The following is a 6,000-nucleotide window of genomic DNA, read 5'->3' on the forward strand; positions in this document are numbered from 1 at the left end:
CATGGAGGCTGTGGCTTTGGATTGTGCAGGAATGTGGATACCCTGGGGGGCGCACACAAATTCCAGGATCTTTTTGTGTCACTCATAGGGAGCTATTTGGGGGGGGGTGAAATGGCCGGAGAGCTGATTTCCTCACGCTCTTTCCACCAGCTATGGGGAAATATAACCACACAGACAGCTACTCGCCCTGTCCCAACCCCTGACTGACCTGGAGCCCGGCAGAGCCACAGCTAACGTATTGCACGATGCAAAGGGATTCCATCAGCACCATGCTTCCGCAATCACGGTCTTCTCTGGCAGTCTCAGTGGTTCTCAGCCTGCAGCCCGGGGGCCACTTGCAGCCCATGTGAGATCCTCAGAGCCCTAGAGGTAGTATTGGATGCGACCCACATAACACATTGTGGGCCACATGCAGCCCACAGTGGTAAATAGGTTGAGAACCACAGCTCTGATGTGACTCCTGCAGAGAGCGGGGGCTGTGCAGTGGCTGAGTTGCTAATGCAGCTCCGTTACTCCCTGGGACTGGCTAGAAGTGAGGTGCTTTGCAATCTTGAACCTCACCTTATGTCAAGCGGCAATCGTTACATTCTGCCATGGCAGGTATCAGCGGGGTAGCCATGTTAGTCTGGGTCTGTGAAAAGCGACAGAGTCCTGTGGCACCTTGTAGACTAACAGGCGTATTGGAGCATAAACTTTCGTGGGTGAATACCCACTTCGTCGGATGCATGTAATGGAAGTTTCCAGAGGCAGGTATAAATATGCAGGCAAGAATCAGTCTTTGCAAATGAGCTTCAGCTCATTAGCATATTTGACACAGCAGCTCAGGATTAAACAAAGCCTGTGAATGGCTTGCCAACTACAGAACCAGTTTCTCCTCCCTTGGTGTTCACACCTCAACTGCTAGAACAGGGCCTCATCCTCCCTGATTGAACTAACCTCGTTATCTCTAGCCTGCTTCTTGCCTGCATATATATACCTGCCTCTGGAAATTTCCACTGCATGCATCCAACGAAGTGGGTATTCACCCACGAAAGCTCATGCTCCAATACGTCTGTTAGTCTATAAGGTGCCACAGGACTCTGTCACATTCTGCCATGTGTCTCTCTCAGCTGAGGTCAGGTAATTCAAGACAGCAGCATCCTGCTGAGTCTCCCTGCAGAGTCCCACCCAAGACCTTTATAAACTATACACCCAAGCTGAGCTGGACACATTAGTTGCTGGAAATAGGTTCTGATTCATTTGGCCCTTCTTTCTGTTCACAAATTGTTCGTGACCCAGTACCGACTTCTATTCAGAAATAGTTGCCACTGAGCGTACACACACCAGTGGCAAGCAATGGATTATTTGCCAGCGGGTCATGGCCGCTGTTCGCAATTTGTGGTCTGTGACTGGTCACCTGAATCACATGGTATTGCTAGTGCTCCCTGAAAGGACGTTTGCAACATTTAAACATGAGACTAACGAATGAAAAACAGAAAATAATGAGAGCCAAAAAACTTTCCAGTACGAGTTTCCAGATGACAAATCACTCAAGCTAAAACCTGTGAAACTTGCAGGTTTCATGAACAAACCCCTGGTGTTCTGAACACTTGTGAATAACAAATACCTTTGGTTTTGCTAAAGTGCCTAAATGTTGTAGTATTAAAGTGCATCTCTATATGGCACGTGGAATAGCCCCAAAGCAAACTTGCAATTTGTGTTAACAAAATATTTGCAAATCGCTCTGTGGTGTTTGGGCGATGGGAGGGGTCATGCCTTCAAGGGCTGAGCTCCCCAAGCAGAGAGTCTGGGCGGGGTGCTGAAACGCTTGTTGTCATGCACCAGAGGCTGCCTGTTGGAGCCCAGTGCGGGACCACTGAACTCTCACACTGTGATTATTTGGCTAGAGGGATCACTTCACTGACTGATGCAATGCAGTCACTTCTGGGAAATGGAAGCTGTTTAACACTGCCCAGCAACAGTTTAAAGCAGGCCAGGAATAAGAACACTGTATCCAATTGAGACTTGGGAGGTAGGCTGCAATTCCTGGAGCAGGGCTTTCCAATGGGGAGGGGGAGGAAAAACCACAGCTAACCCCTGCTCGGTCTGCTCTGATGAAGACGGCCGGGGGCTCTCTCAGGGCCTTGAGCGGTCACAGCTCTGGCTTGGGGTTCCCTCTGAAAGCCATCAGCAGTGATTCTCAAATCCCATCCACTCTCTTGTTTCGGCATCCCTAGCCTACTGACAGGTCACACCCCTGGGACACAGTGACGTCTGCTGTAGAAGGAGAGGAAGCGCAGCGTCAGTCCAAGAGCTGCACCGTGGGCCAGGGCTAGTGGGAAGCCAGAGGATGCTGTGATGGCTGCCTCAGTTCCTGGCTTGGGAATATCTCTGATAAATACAGTCGACTTCTGCCCAAGTTTCCAGACCCTCCTAAGTGACTTACGCTTCTCCATGTCTTGTAACGTTCCTGCTACAAAAAGAACAGGAACCCTTGTGGCACCTTAGAGACTAACACATTTATTTGAGCATAAGCTTTCGTGGGCTAAAACCCACTTCATCAGATGCATACAGTGGAAAATACAGTAGGAAGATATATATACACAGAGAACATGAAACAATGTGTGTTGCCATACCAACTATAACGAGAGTAATCAGTTAAGGTGGCAAAGAATCCTGTGGCACCTTATAGACCAACAGAAGTTTTGGAGCATGAGCTTTCGTGGGTGAATACCCACTTCGTCGGATGCATGTGTTAAGTTAAGGTGGGCTATAATCAGCAGGAGAAAAAAAACTTTTGTAGTGATAATCAGGATGGCCCATTTCAGACAGTTGACAAGAAGGTGTGAGTCACAGTAGGGGAAAAATTAACCTGGGGAAATAGTTTTTACTTTGTGAAATGACCCATCCACTCCCAGTCTTTATTCAAGCCTAATGTAATAGATTCCTGCTACAGAAGACAGATTCCTGCCTTTCAGTGAACGGGCCTTTCCTCTTCGACCTGAATCCAGCTTTCACCCACTGCTTATCCACTCCAGCTGTGTTCATCCTGATCCTGGAACGTCTGGGGGGTCTGGCTGAGGTTAGCATAAGGTATGTGACACGGAGCACCACCTTGTGGCTGAACAGTATAACACACTTTAGCATCCTACTACATCTGCCCCTCTACATTCTGTATTCCTACCACATACGATATTTACACTGTCGCGCTCTCTTTGAAGTTCAGTTCGGATCAGGCTGGTAAGTGTCTCTGAATCCTGCTGGTTTTCTAATTTCACGACCTGAATGCGTAACAACTTGGTCATCCGGCCGTCTGCTAGTGGCAATGACTGGCTGGGGTCGGTTCGGAATCCTGGAATCTTCGTCGTCTTGTTCTGCACCTACAGTCTGTAGCGTTTGGCCTGTTGATTGTTCTGAGTAACAAGCTGCAGATGCCAACGGTGTCTGTTTAACTCTTCACTGGCCGTCTCAAGTCACGTTATCTGGGCACGCAATTCTTTTTATTTTATGGCAGCTCCAGTTGTCCATCGCTTTTCTCCCGCCAGTTTGACACAAACACGGTCACCGGGTTTGAGGCCCAGCAGTTCTCAGAGTGACGTCTGGTGTAAGAGCGTTCGTAAGCTCCCGTGGGACTGCTCTCTTCACGGCTGGAGATAGGTTCTTTGCCACAGCTGGAACAGTAGTTCTGGTTTGTCTTCCCGTCGGTGTGACCTGCACAAAATTCTCTGTTACACACACTCTCAGGGGCAGCTAGTTCTGTGGGCCCGTGGTGCCTGTGCTCCACCAAAATGAGAGCACGGGTGCCCGGCGCCACCAAAGTTCGGGGCCAGATCTCTCCCCCAGCCCCGCCTGCCGCCCCCGGGCAATTTAAAAGGACCCGGGGCCCCCACTGCCACCAGCAGCCGCGCAACGGGGCAAAGGCGGCTTCCTGGCTACCAGCTCCACTTCTGGAAGCGGCCAGCACGCCCCTGCAGCCCCGGGGGCGGGGGGGTCTCCTCACACTGTCCCCACCCCGAGTGCCAACTCTGCTCAACTGCAGCAATGGGAGCTGCGGGGGCGGTGTGAGCGGAGAGTGGAGACCCCTCCAGCCCACTGCCTAGGAGCAGCTGCTGCAGAGGGGTGTGGGTTGCTTTCGGGAGCTGCCTGAGGTAAGCGCTGCACCCCCTCACCCTTTCCCAACACCCTGCCCCAGCCCAGACCCCACACCTTAACTCCCTCCAAGAGCATGCCCCCCCGCACCCTCTCTTCCTGCCCCAGCCCAGACCCTGCACCCCAACTCCCTCCCAAAGCCTGGCCCCCACACTCCCTCCTCCTGCCCAGACCCCACACCCCAACTCCCTCCCAGAGCGTGCCCCCCACACTCCCTCCCCCAGCCCAGAGCCCACACCTTAACTCCCTCCAAGAGCCTGCCCCACACACCTTCCCCTAGCCCAGACCCCACACCTCAACTCCCTCCCAGAACCTGCCCCACACATTCCCTCTCCCAGCCCAGACCCCACACCCTAACTCCCTCGAAGAGCCTGCCCCTCGCACCCTCTCCTGCTGCCCCAGCCCAGACCCTGCACCCAAACTCTCTCCCAGAGCCTGGCCCCCACACTCCCTCCTGCCCAGACCCTGCCCCCCACACTCCCTCCCCCAGCCCAGACCCCACACCCCAACTCCCTCTCAGAGCCTGCCCCCCGCACCCCCTCCGCCTGTCCTAGCCCAGACCCTGCACCCCAACTCCCTCTCAGAGCCTGCCCCCTACATCCCTTCCTGCACCCCAACCCCCTGCCTCATCCCAGAGCCTGCACCCGAACTCCCTCCCAGAGCCTTAGGCAGGTGTGTGTGCAGGGGGAGGGGACAGCGCACAGGACTTGGACCCATTCTGAGCAACACCAAAAATTATACAAACCTGCCACCCCTGCACACTCTGGGGAACCCACCTTTACTCTTCCATGGGCTCCAGCGTAACCCTGTCAATTTAGGCACCTCCACCTTTCCCGGTTCCTAGGGCTCAGGTTTTGCAGGTTTACGGGGTCTTTTCCCAGTGAAAAAGCCTTACCCAGCAATAGCTTTAACCTCTAGTTACTAAAAGTCCCCACATCAGAATGCACACGCTAAGCATACAACGCTCACCACTCCCATAAGGCAGATGAACTTTTCCTGCTGGCCAGCCAGGATCAGGTGCTCTGGGGACTCCAGTTTCTGCACGGTGTGGTTGGCAGGGTGCTGAGGTCTGGCAGCTCGGATCTTTGGGGCTGTGCCCTGGAGAGGGTTCCCCAGAACTTCCTTTTGGACCCCAGTTTATACAGTGAAACTCGACTCCTGCGTAGCTGCACCGTAACCCGTCATTTTACTGAAGTGTTACTAAACAGTTCTCTAACCATTCGTAATACAGCGTCAAACAGTTCTCTAACCATTCATAATACAGCGTCAAACAGTTCTCTAACCATTCGTAATACAGTGTCAAACAGTTCTTTAACCAACCAGATCCCACCACCATCCTTGATTCACACCAAGCAAAATTAGTTATGCAGCAGACAGAAACAATCAAAGAGCCAGACAGAGACCAGACAGATCAATAGTAGAGAACTGGGGACCATAAAGACAAAACAAAGAAGTGCGGGATTTCACAACCACAACTGATAAGACACAAAGTGTCTTGCAAGACACAAAGTTTTCTTTAACCATCTTAAGATCTGTTTCTTTCTCTGGTGATAGTGGGCGCTATTAGGATAGGATCTCCTTCCTAACAGCCCCAGATCACATTGTTTTAATGGAATGTGAGGATGTGACTTTCTGCTTCTTGGCTCATGGCTGCTGCTCTCCTAATGTGGCTGCAGAAAAAGGCCTCACACTGTACATCAGGAGCTGTGCCAGACTGTGTCCCGTAGCCGCTATTGGAGTTGATCTGTAACTCAGAAGAGTAAGGAATGGATCTTCCTGTTGTAGGATTTTCTTGGCTGTCTGTGCAGCTCTCTCAGCCTCTCCATTTGCTAGTGTGTAATATGATCAAAAGCATATTTTGTTTGGAAGGAC

The sequence above is a fragment of the Gopherus flavomarginatus genome, chromosome 1 (genome assembly GCF_025201925.1).
Source record: "Gopherus flavomarginatus isolate rGopFla2 chromosome 1, rGopFla2.mat.asm, whole genome shotgun sequence".
NCBI lineage: Eukaryota > Metazoa > Chordata > Testudines > Testudinidae > Gopherus > Gopherus flavomarginatus.